This window comes from Oryctolagus cuniculus, chromosome 6 (genome assembly GCF_051225735.1).
Source record: "Oryctolagus cuniculus isolate XC-2025 breed Fujian yellow rabbit chromosome 6, ASM5122573v1, whole genome shotgun sequence".
Taxonomy (NCBI): domain Eukaryota; kingdom Metazoa; phylum Chordata; class Mammalia; order Lagomorpha; family Leporidae; genus Oryctolagus; species Oryctolagus cuniculus.
Window position 1 is genome coordinate 132,275,491 of NC_142872.1, and position 12,260 is coordinate 132,287,750.

Consider the following 12,260-nt stretch of genomic DNA (forward strand, 5'->3'; position numbering starts at 1 on the left):
ATTTGCTTGTATAATTCCAAGTCTACTTACATAATTTATGTCATATGGGCTGATTGCAGAATGGCCTGTTTGCTATTGGTACTTGTTCACGACATCACGTATTAATAGAACAGTGTCTTCATTCAAGGCATTGTGTAGATTCTGGGATACTGTTGGAAAAAAGACATGAAAGGCTCTGTATTCCATGAGCTTGCATTCTAGTTGTGGAAATTAAGAAAAAGGAAGAAAAGAAAGAAGGAAAGGAGGAAGGGAGGGAGGGAGGGAGGGAGGAAGGAAGGAAGGAAAGGAGGGAGGGAGGGAGGGAGCAAGGAAAAGGGAGAGAAAGAGGGGAGAGAAAGAGAGAGGGAAGGAAGCGGGGAAGAAAGAGAAGAAAAAGAAAGAAAAAAATGCAAAAACAGAAGCAAAATAATTAAGAGTTATCTGAAGAGGGAGCCAGCACTTCGCATAGTACATTAGGCCACTTTCTGTAATGCCATATTACATATTACATATTACATTTTTCATATGAGCAGCCGGTTCAAGTCCTGGCTGCTCCACTTCCAGTCCAGCTCCCTGCTGATGCATCTGGGAAAGCAGCAGAAGATGGATCAAGTGCTTGGGACCTTACACCCACCTGGGAGACCCAGAGGAAGCTCCTGGCTCCTGGCTTCAGCCTGGCCCAACTCTAGCTGTTGCAGCCATTTGGGGAGTGAACCAGCAGATAGAAGATCTCTCTCTCTCTCTTTTTCTCTATAATCTGGCTTAAAATTTAAACAAATTTTTTTATAGAAAGTTCTCTGAAGGAAATAGTTTGGAAAGTTGGGCAGGGACTTTAATGCACTAGGAGCTTAGACATTTCTAATAATATAATGAGAAACCACTGAAAGATTTTTAAGCAGAAGAATAGCACAGTCTTAGAGTACTATGTTCACAAGGAGAGCACTAACACAGAAACCCAGAAAATAGAAAACATTGAAAGGAAATTCAGTATTCAAGACACTGTCATCTAGAGACAAGAATGATATAGGATGGGAAGTAGAGTAGTCAGAATTCCATTCAGACTGCTCTTGTAGAACACCACAGATTGGGTGCCTTAGGCAACACACGTTTATTTCTCATTTCAGTGGACCCTGGAAAGTTCAAGATCAAGGTACAGATAGATCCACTGGCTGCTAAGGGCACTTTTCCTAGTTTTCCAATGGCCATCTTTTCCTTTTGTCTTGTCAGAGAGAGAGCTCTGGTCCTTTCATCTGCTGTAGTCGTAGGGCACTAATCTCATCATGAGGTTCTACTAACCTAACCTAAGCCTAATTGCCCCACGAAGGCCCCACTTACCAGTACCAGTACCGTCCTGTTGAGGGTTTCAACATAGGAACTTTGGGGGGACACAAATAGGAAGTCCACAGCAGCTTCCAAGAGTCCCATACTCCAGTATACAAGTGTGTACCTTCAAAAAGTTCATTGAAAATGGAATTAAAAGATAAGTTTATTTTGGCCAAAAAATACTTCATTGTTTCATTATATGCATTTTCCATGACCTTCTTGAAGACTGCTTGTATGCATGGATTTAGAATGTTTGCACACCAAAATAACTATTTTTAAATTCCATTTTCTTCCTTCTGTTTGAAGTCCTCTTATACATTCTCTGTGTCATCTTCTTCTTGCGTAAGAAGCTGTCACTCTCATGATCAAGCTATCTTTTGGGTCGCGGGGTAAGGGGATTTTATAAGTTAATTAATGTGTACAGTTGGTTGGATTTTAGGTTATTTCGGAGGGATTCGAGTTCTCCTGGGTGGGCTGATTTAATCAAGTGAGTTCTTTAAAGAGGGTCTGGTAGTCAGAGACAGAAGTCAGAGATTCAAAGCAGCAAGCTGACTTTTCTGTTGGTTTGAAGAAGCAAAATGCATGTAAAGAAAGATGAACAGACTTGGGTTGCTGAGGTCTTCAGTGCTATGACCAAAAAGAAATGAATTATGCCAACCAGTGACTCTGAAAGAAACTTAGATGATACTGCCGCCTGAGCCAAAACCTTGGTTTCAGCCGGTGAGGCCCTAACCACATAATCCAGCAAACTTGTGGCTGCACTTCTGACCCACACAAATGGGGCAAAATAAATTATGAATAGTAAATTCTTGTTTCTAAATCACTAAAGTTATGGGAATTGGTTTCATAGCAATAGAAAACTCAGTGGAATGATGTGACCTCCCTGTGATGAAACTGGCTGAAAAAGGACAACAGTGGGTCCCTGTCATGGTCCAGGCAAAGATAATGGTAGCTTGGAGAGGACTCTGACAGTAGGGGTGGAAAGAAGTAGGCAGATTTCAGATGCATTTTGGATGTGATACAGTGATAGCTGGTAAATTGAATTTGGTGGGTTACAGAGAAAATTGAAAGCATAAGGGAGGAACATTTTCACCTGTGGAGTAGGTGGCACAAGATGGTGTTAAGTTTTACAAATATATTTCATCAAGTCAGCAGTTATAGTCTGTATACATATATATATATATGTATATATATAATGTGACTATATTATAAAAATTAGGATGATAGTATATTTCTTCATTTTACTTTATTGTCCATTTCACAGTACAAACACGAATGCTAATGATTGAAAAATAATCCTCTGTGTGAAATTTTTAAGAACTTAACAAGTCCTTATTCTGTTATTGGACAGTTAATCTATTTTCATTTTTCCCTTATGAATATTGTCTTAGTCGATATTCTTGTTATTTAAATATTTATGCAGATAAATCATTTTATCCTTTAGAAAGTTGGTCTTCATTAACGTTTCCTCCATATATAAGATGGCCACAGAATCTTGCTTTCTTCACTGGGTATTATTATTTATAAAGTATAATTGTGATTTAAGGGTGGAAAAAAATTTACCTCTCTATTAATGAATTTATCATAGCCCTTGTATCCTGAATGTCTGCTTTGATTTCTTGTTTTCCTTTTCTAATGTGACCTTTCTCACCATATCTGAAATATATCAGCCCAAGTCAAGGTCTGTCATTAGTAATCACCACGGGGAGAGAGACTGATGCCATAGAATCCAACTTCCTCTACAATAATAGGGGCATTCTGTTTGGTGTCTCCTGGAAAGATGATATTGAAAGATAAGTTTACTTTGGTTCAAAAGCGTTTTTGAAACTCATGCATAATTTTTTATAACATTCATTTTCCATGAACTTTTTGAAGACCTCTCGTGTCAAACCAGTCAGCTTTGATGTTTTCCTCATCTGCCATCATCTTTCCTCCTAAAAAAAAGTCATTACAATTTTTCATGTTTTTCTGTATTTTTAAAGCATCATTTTCTAGTTGATACTACCATCCTTTTTTAGATAAAACTGTGACGTAAAAACCTAAATGACATATTTCAAGCATCAGTAACTAGAAGTTTGTTCATAATATAAGAGGTGTTATCCAATAATAATTCCCTCTGAGTGGTGATAGCTGATTGTTATTTTATTCTTATTACTTTTCTGTATTGCCCAAACATGTGATTTTGAGCATATAATTCTCCCTAAAAAGAAAGATTTCACAGAGCTTTAAATTTTATTTTAAAGCTTTTTGTTCTGGTATTCTTTTTAATATATATTTTATATAAGTTTCATATATTTCCTTTTACTGTTATAAGAACATAGGGGCACTTCCTCCCATCCCACCCCTCCCATTCTCCAACCCTTCCTCCCCCTCCCTCTCATATTCTCATTCTTAATTTTTACAGTGATCTTTTTTTAGTACACTTAATGCTTGTATAATTAACACTACCCTAAGTAAAAGAGCTCAAAAATAGTCTGAAGAGAAAACAAAACAAAGCAAAATAAAATATTGTTCCTCAATGAAAGAGACAAAGGCTATTAACCATCATTGGTTATCAAAATGTCTATTTCACTTCAATACATTGTATTTCAGGTACTGTATTCATTATCTCTGATCAGGGAAAACATATAATCTGTCTTTTTAGGACTGGCTTATTTCACTAAGCATAATGGTTTCCAGTTGCAATATGCATCATGTTGCAATAGAAAGGATTTCATTCTTTTTATTTACAGCTGAGTAGTACTACATAGGGTATATATTCCATATTTCTTTATCCAGGCATCACTTGCTGGACATCTGGGTTGATTCCGTATCTTGGCTGTTGTGAATTGTGAATTGTGCTGCAGTGAACGTGGGGGTTCAGATAACTCTTCCATACACTGATTTGTTTTAGTTTGGGTAAATTCCCAAGAGTGGGATGGCTGGATCATATGGTAGATCTACATTTAGATTTCTGAGGTGTATCCATACTGTCTTCCACAGTGGTTGTACCCGTTTACATTCCCACCAACAGTGTTATCAAGGTAGCTTTTTCCCCAGATTTTCTCCAGTTTTTGTTGTTTGCTAATTTCTTTTTTTTTAAGATTTATTTATTTATTTGAAAGGCAGAGTTACAGAGAGGCAGAGAGAGAGAGAGAGAGAGAGAGAATCTTCCTTCCAGTGGTTCACTCCCCAGATGGCCACAACAAATGGAGTGGCGCACTGTGCCAATCCGAAGCTAGGAGCCTGGAGCTTCTTCTGAGTTTTCCACACAGGTGCAGGGGCCCAAGGGCTTGGGCCATCTTCTACTGCTTTCCCCGGGGCCAAAGCAGAGAGTTGGATCAGAAGTGGAATAGCCAGAACTTGAACCAGTGCCCATTTAGGGTGCCGCCAGCGGCTTTACCCTCTAAGCAACAGCGCCGGCCTCTGTTGATTTCTGTATGTGGGCCATTTTAACTGGAGTGAGGTGAAACCTCATTGTGGTTTTGATTTGCATTTCTCAAAGGAATTAGTTGAAATTTCTTTAAAGGCCAAGAATAAACAAAAGCCACCTAAACACGTGCAGAAATCAAATGGAAAGATTTTTTAAAAGCAGGTATATACTGGGTACTAAAAGTATGCTGTAGCAGTTGTCCTCCTGTCAATTGCACTTTTCTAAAAACCCAAACCACCTTCTAAATATATTTTTGAATACACTCTAATGTATCTGGAAAACAGTGTCAAAAAACCATGACTCCTGTGGGCAAAGGGTAAAAATAAAGATCCCTGTTGCTGTGAAGTCAGGATGTTTGGCTTTCAGTGGGAAAGAAAATCTTTTCAACTTAGCACCAAGGGCATAGGCCATTTATTAATTGGCATTTGCAAACCACATTACAAGGCCCACAGGCTTTTGCTTACTATTGATGATAATGACTACTATTTGAATTTTTCCTGTATGCTGAGTCAAGTTGTCTGTCACATGTTTTACGTGTGCTGCCTATTTAAAGACTTAAAGAGTTTTTTTTTTTCCAAATTATCCAACTTTTAAGTAGGGAAACTGATACTCAAAGAGTTAACTTGCCCAGGATCACCCCTTGGTAAACAGTGAAGGTATGATCTCACTCCAGGATTATGTAATTCCTAACTCTTACTTTCAGCTACTGCTCATAATCCTTAGTCTGATGTCTTTCTAGCTGTATTTCCTCCAGAAGAGACAAATTAATCTTCTCCCTACTCTGAGCTGTCATTGGCTCTGGGCTGTACCTGCTTCTCTGCCCTTGACGTCTGTCATCATTGCTCAGCACTAAGCGGCCTGGTGAGTGCAGAACTTTACTCGCTGGCCAGCTTTGCTTCAAGACGGAAAGCTCACTTCTTTCCTTTGGGCTTCTAAAGCACAACTAAAACAATGTTATGAAATATGACACACGGAATGGGAGGTTAAAGGGTGGGTAGCGCTGAAGGTGACTGCAACAGTAAGAGGCAATTCAAATGCATTATCAGACACCACTGTACCCAGGGATTTATTGATAATTCCCTACCTCAGGAGAGTTCTTACTCAGACTCAGGCCCCTTGTCCTGTTGTTGGACCTTTAGATTCTCTTTTGCAAATTGTGTTTTTTTTTTTATTAATTTATTTATTTGAAAGAGTTAAAGAGAGGCAGAGGCAGAGAGAGAGAGAAGTCCTCTATCTGCTGGTTCCCTCCCCAAATGACTGCAGTGGCCAGGGCTAGGCCAGGCTGAAGCCAGGAACCAGGAGCTTCTTCCGGGTCTTCCACGTAGGTGCAGAGGCCCAAGGACTTGAGCTTCTGCTGCTTTCCCAGGTGCATTTGTAGGAAGCTGGATCAGAAGTGGAGCAGCCAGGACTTCAGCTGGTGCCCATATGGGACGCCAGCACTGTAGGCAGCAGCCTAACCTGCTACATGACAGCACCACCCCACAAATTGTTTGTTAACTTCCACCTTATTTGTAGCTCTCTCAAAATTTCCCCAACCTGGGCAGATTGTACAGTTCTTTAGCTCTGTATTCCGCATCTCAGTCTAGGCTTAGGCTCTCATCATGCATTCAATTTTCAATACCTCAGGGCAGCATTCTGGTGCAGCTGGTTAAGCTACTGCCTACGACATCAGCATTCTATATGGGTGCAATGGAAGATCTCTCTCTCTCCTGCCACTGTACCACCCCTTTCTCTCTATATAACTCTCCCTTTCAAATAAATAAATTAATTAAAAAACAATTTAAATAACTAATTAATATACTTCTCAAAATGCTATCCACTCAGGATCTCCATTCTTACCTTCACAAAAGACTGGATGGATATTTGAAATTATAATTTTTTTTCTTTAGCATCTCCTGAATCAAATTATCCTACCCCCAACAACCTCAACAAGCATTCCATATTAAGTTTTTTTCAGAGGAATAGAATCAATAGGGTGTATAGATAAAGATATAAAGATAGAGATAAACATAAAATAGACTATATATGTTATATATTACATATTATGTATATTATATATGCAATATGTAATACCTATCTGTCCATCCATTTATCCCTTATAGATCTCTAGATATTTGAGGTCATAGATGAATAGATACATAGAAAGGTACATACAGATTTATTTTAAGAAACTGGCTTACATAATTGTGGGAGTTGGCAAGTTTGAAATCCACATGACAGGTACACTGCTGGAAATGCAGGTAAAAGTTGATGTTGTCGTCTTAAGCTCAGATTCCACAGGGCAGGCAAGATAGGCTAGAAACCCAAGCCAGGGTGTCTCTGTTTCAGTCCTGAGGCCAAATTCCTTCTTCTTCAGGAAATCTCAGTCTTTCCAGGCCTTCTAGTAATTGGGTAACACCTGTTCACATTATAGAGCGTAATCAGCTCTACTCAAAGCCCATCAATCCCATCAGGGTGGCATGTACCAATGCCATCTCACTATTCCAAGTGATCAATTTCAGTTCACAATTGATCATAATGAAAGGACTAAGAGTCAAAGGGAGTACATAAACAAGTCTAGTACCTGCTAACACTAACCGATGGAATAAATAAAGGGGAGAGTGATCCAACATGGGAAGTGAGATACTCAGCAGACTCATAGAATGGCAGATGTCCTAAATAGCACTCTGGCCTCAGAATCAGCCCTAAAGGCATTCGGATCTGGCTGAAAAGCCCATGAGAGTATTTCAGGCATGGAAAGCCAAGACACTCTGGCAAAAGATCTCTGCGAGTGAGATCCCAGTGGAAAGAACAGGTCTTCAAAGAAGGAGGTACCTTTCTCTGAAGGGAGGAGAGAGCCTCCACTTTGACTTTGACCTTGTCTAAACAAAATAAGAGTCGGAGAACTCAGAGGGCTTCCATAGCCTTGGAAACTCATGACTGGAGCATAGGGAGACTACTGATGCCATAGACAGGAGTGTCAATTGGTAAAGTCAACAACAGGAGTCACTGTGCACTTACTCCTCATGTAGGATCTCTGTCCTTAATGTGCTGTGAATTGAGATTTAATGCTATAACGAGTACTCAAACAATATATTTCACTTTGTGTTTCTATGGGGGTGCAAACTGTTGAAATCTTTACTTAATGTATACTAAACTGATCCTCTGTAAAAAAAAAAAAAAAAAAAAAAAAAAGAAATTATCAACTCCCAACTTGACTCTCACTGGGATTAAACATGACAATAGGTCTGATCTGATTTCATCATCATTTAAAAAAAATCATCTATTATTTTTCACTTTATGTTTCTGTGTGGGAGCAAACTGTTGAAATCCTTACTTAATGTATACTAAGCTGATCTTCTGTATATTAAGATAATCGAAAATGAATCTTGATGTGAATGGAAGGGGAGAGGGAGTGGGAAAGGGGAGGGTAGTGGGTGGGAGGGACGGTATGTGGGGGAAGCCATTGTAATCCATAAGCTGTACTTTGGAAATTTATATTCATTAAATAAAAGTTAAAAAAAATTAAAAAAAAAAAGCCCATTGATTTAAAAGTTAACCATATCTAAAAAAACTGCCATCATAGCAAAATCTATTTATTTTCATGTTACTTGAAAGGCAGAGAACAAGACATAAAAACAGAGATCTTCCATCTGCTGGTTCATTGCCCAAATGCCCACAACAGTCAGGGCTGGGCAATGCCAAAGTTAGAAGCCTAACCTCTGCACAGGGATCTTACTTGAACTGTAGGAAATCACTACTTTTAAGATTTATTTTAATTATTTTAAATATAGAGTTACAGAGAGAGGGAGAGGCAGAGAGAGAAATCTCCCATCCCCTGGTTCACTCCCCAAATGGCCCAACAGCAGGAGCTGGGCCAATCTGAAACCAGGAGACAGGAGCTTTTTCCAGCCTCCCACGTGGGTACAGGGCCCCAAGCACTTGGGCCATATTCTGCTGCTTTCCCAGATGCATCAGCAGGGAGCTGGATTGGAAATAGAGGAGCCAAGACTCTAACCGGCGCCCATGTTAGATGCCAACATCACAGGTGGTGACTTTATCCATTAACACTACAACACCAGCACCAGGAACTCATGTTTTTGAGCCACCATCTGCTGCCTCCCAGAGTGTGCATTATCAGGAAGATGGATCATAAGTGGAGAAACCAGGACCTGAACCAAGTACCTTGATATGCAATGTGACAACCACTGTGCGAAAAACCTGCCACCATAGCAACATCTAGACTGATGTTTTACCAAACATTAAAACCCAGACAAGTTGTCAGAATTAACTGTCACACTCCAGATATTCAAGTTTTCAATATGGGCCAGGCACAGCCGTGATCCACCCCCTCAGTATGCTTAGAGATTACCTGAAAAGCCTGTGCTTCTTTAAGATAGTCCATACTCAGAAAAATTCACTTAGTGATCTAAGTTCCTCATGCCCTGTGTGCAATACCATCAGATTTACAGATCTGAGGTGAGGCCTCCTCTAATGGCAGCTTTGGAACCATTGTGTCAGGGATAAGAAAGCTCCACTAGGGATAAGAACATAGAGAGATTCTGGACATGTTATTAGTTAGGAGGAAGACAGGAAGCATTTATGTTTGTTGTACATCTCTATAGATGTGATGGTGGTGGATGCATAGTATACAACGCACAGTCCTGAGTCAGAAATCCCAGTGCTGGATAAAAAAAAAAAAAAAAAAAAAAAAAAAAAAAAAAAAAACCAGTGCTGCTAGCATTGGACAAAAACTATACAATGTTGGCCAAAACCTTCCTGTTTTCTTTTTCATTGTCTACAATATAAGAATAATATATTTTTTTCATAACTTTAATGGTGGTCCTATGAGGGAAAAAATATAAGTTGTCCAGCAGGATGTTTTTCTTTAAATAGTATTGTTCTTTTTAGTCAAAACTCTCTAAATCACAAGAAATTAAACCTAACCCAATAAAACCCTAAAAAGATACAGATGGTAACGATCAGGCATGCAGCTGCATAGACATCCACAGGCCAGTATTCCCAGCCATGGGACTCAGTCATGGAAAGTCAGGAGCCAAACTTGGATCATTTTCCTGCTTCCCCAAGGTCTTTGCCCTTCCACATTTCTCAGAAGGTCTTTTAATTTTCCTATCTAGAGACTTGTTTCTCTCCTCATCTGTTAGCTCACAAATGACTTTTACTCTTAATACCTCAGTCTGCCTCCAATTCTGCATGGTTTTCAGTTCTGGAATCTACCTCTTGATTTCAATTTTAGAGAGTTATCTCACTGACCAGAATATCTGCCCATAGAAGAGCAGCCATTGAGTCAAAGTCAGGTGATCCCATCATCCAGTCAGCTGTGAGGAAAGAGTCATGGAGAATCGTGTTCCAGCATGAGCCCACATCTCAACAAAGGAGCTGTGTAAGCTTGAGGGATATTCATGGACATGTCTATCATCTGTAGCTGCAGTGGAATCAGATCACCTAGAACTTCTCCAGGGGCAATAGAATCTAACTCTGTATAAAATATAGAACATGTTTGTCATTCAACCTCATAACAAGTAATCTACTAAATTATAGAGCTTTATATTAAAAAGCAGAGAAACTCTACAAGGAAACAAAACACTCTTGAATCCCCTATCCATAACCCACTTACCACTCAGTTTTTACAATTATCTTCAAGGCAAATTGATGTCCAGATATCTACATATATACTTTTGTGCTTCCTTAAAATATACTTTAATAATGTAAATACAAACTTTGAAGTAGACAGTGATCTTGACTGCAAGTCTTTTTTTTTAAGATTTATTTATTTATTTGAAAGTCAGAGTTACACAGAGAGAGAGAGAGAGAGAGAAAGAGAGGTCTTCCATCCAATGGTTCACTCCCCAATTGGCCGCAACGGACAGAGCTGAGCTGATCTGAAGCCAGGAGCCAGGAGCTTCTTCCAGGTCTCCCACATGGGTGCAGGGCCCCAAGGACTTGGGCCATCTTCTACTGCTTTCCCAGGCCATAGCAGAGAGCTGGATTGGAAGTGGAGCTCGCAAGTGGAGCAACCAGGTCTCGAACCAGCACCCATATGGGATGCAGGCACTTCAGGCCAGGGCGTTAACCTATTGTACCACAGCACCGGCCTCTCAAGTCTTTTCTTAAACAAGGCAGCTATAAATGTTCTGAAAATCTTGCTCATCAAAATGTATCCATTTGTGAATCTGATGAAGCAATTAGACAAGGAATAATCCACTGAAATTTAATTAAAATTAAGTATTTTATTAAAAAAAGGCATGCAGGGCCGGCGCCGCGGCTCACTAGGCTAATCCTCCGCCTAGCGGCGCCGGCACACCGGGTTCTAGTCCCGGTCGGGGCGCCGGATTCTGTCCCGGTTGCCCCTCTTCCAGGCCAGCTCTCTGCTGTGGCCAGGGAGTGCAGTGGAGGATGGCCCAGGTGCTTGGGCCCTGCACCCCATGGGAGACCAGGAAAAGCACCTGGCTCCTGGCTCCTGCCATCGGATCAGCGCGGTGCGCCAGCCTCAGCGCGCCGGCCGCGGCGGCCGTTGGAGGGTGAACCAACGGCAAAAGGAAGACCTTTCTCTCTGTCTCTCTCTCTCACTGTCCACTCTGCCTGTCAAAAAAAAAAAAAAAAAAAAAAAAAAGGCATGCAGATCCAGCTGAAAAGTCCATGAGAGTATTTCAGGCATGGAAAGCCAAGACACTCTGGCAAAAGAAAAAAAAAAAGACCTAAATGAAAGATCTCCACAAGTGAGATCCCAGTGGAAAGAACGGGTCATCAAAGAAGGAGGTACCTTTCTCTGAAGGGAGGAGAGAACTTCCACTTTGACTATGACCTTGTCTAAATATGATCAGAGTCGGTGAACTCAAAAGGCTTCCATAGCCTTGGCAGCTCATGACTGGAGCATAGGGTGATTACTGACGCCATAAACAAGAGTGTCAATTTGTTAAGTCAACAACATGAGTCACTGTGCACTTACTCCTCATGTAGGATCTCTGTCCTTAGTGTGCTGTACATTGTGATTTAATGCTATAACTAGTACTCAAACAGTATTTTTCATTTTGTGTTTCTATGTGGGTGCAAACTGTTGAAATCTTTACTTAATATACACTAAACTGATCTTATGTATATAAAGAGAATTGAAAATGAATCTTGATGTGAATGGAAGGGGAGAGGGAACGGGAAAGGGGAGGGTTGCGGGTAGGAGGGAAGTTATTGGGGGGGGGGATGCCATTGTAATCCATAAGCTGTACTTTGGAAATTTATATGCATTAAATAAAAGTTAAAAAAAAAAGAAGTGGAGTAGTCTTGGCACAGCCTGTTAAATTGTCTCATGCAGTACTGAAATCTTGTGTCAGAGTTCCAGTTTGAGTCCTGGATGCTCTGCTTCCAATGCAGCTTCCTGCTGATGATTCTGAGAAGCTACTAGAAGACAGCCCAGGTATTTGGGACCCTGTGACCCACGTGGGAGACCAGGATGGAGTTCATGTTCTTAGCTTCTGCCTGGACCACCCTGAGCTGCTGTGGCCATTTGGGGAGTAAACTAGTAAATGGAAGTTTTCTGTGTGTGTCTGTG

The 12,260-nt window shown here is 40.4% G+C and overlaps 1 protein-coding gene across 3 annotated transcripts in view; it reads left to right on the forward strand.

The window, feature by feature from the left end:
• The window catches only part of OXR1 (oxidation resistance 1), a 796,801-nt gene that overhangs the window by 619,420 nt on the left and 165,121 nt on the right, over nt 1-12,260 (forward strand). The window lies entirely within an intron of this gene.